The sequence below is a fragment of the Oreochromis aureus genome, linkage group 14, assembly GCF_013358895.1.
Source record: "Oreochromis aureus strain Israel breed Guangdong linkage group 14, ZZ_aureus, whole genome shotgun sequence".
Classification (NCBI taxonomy): domain Eukaryota; kingdom Metazoa; phylum Chordata; class Actinopteri; order Cichliformes; family Cichlidae; genus Oreochromis; species Oreochromis aureus.
This window is the reverse complement of record NC_052955.1, coordinates 17,365,294-17,365,558: the sequence shown is the minus strand read 5'-3', so window position 1 is coordinate 17,365,558 and position 265 is coordinate 17,365,294.

Here is a 265-nt window from a genome sequence, read left to right as displayed (position 1 = left end):
CATGAAAGTATGGCAGGTCATTTTTTGTCAGCCGTAGAGCTTAATTATAGAATAAAGGTGGGTGGTTACGTTAAATATAAACACACAAACAGAGAGCAAACCCACGGTACATATGAGTTTTCATACCTCTGCTAACACAGATAGACTCATAAGTAGGTCTCTTTTTGTCTCTGTGTTACTTTCGGTATTTTATGAGAATATGTTTGTTGAAACGCTCAAGTCTGTCCGATGACATCTCAGCGGGAATAACTCGAGAAAGCGTGCA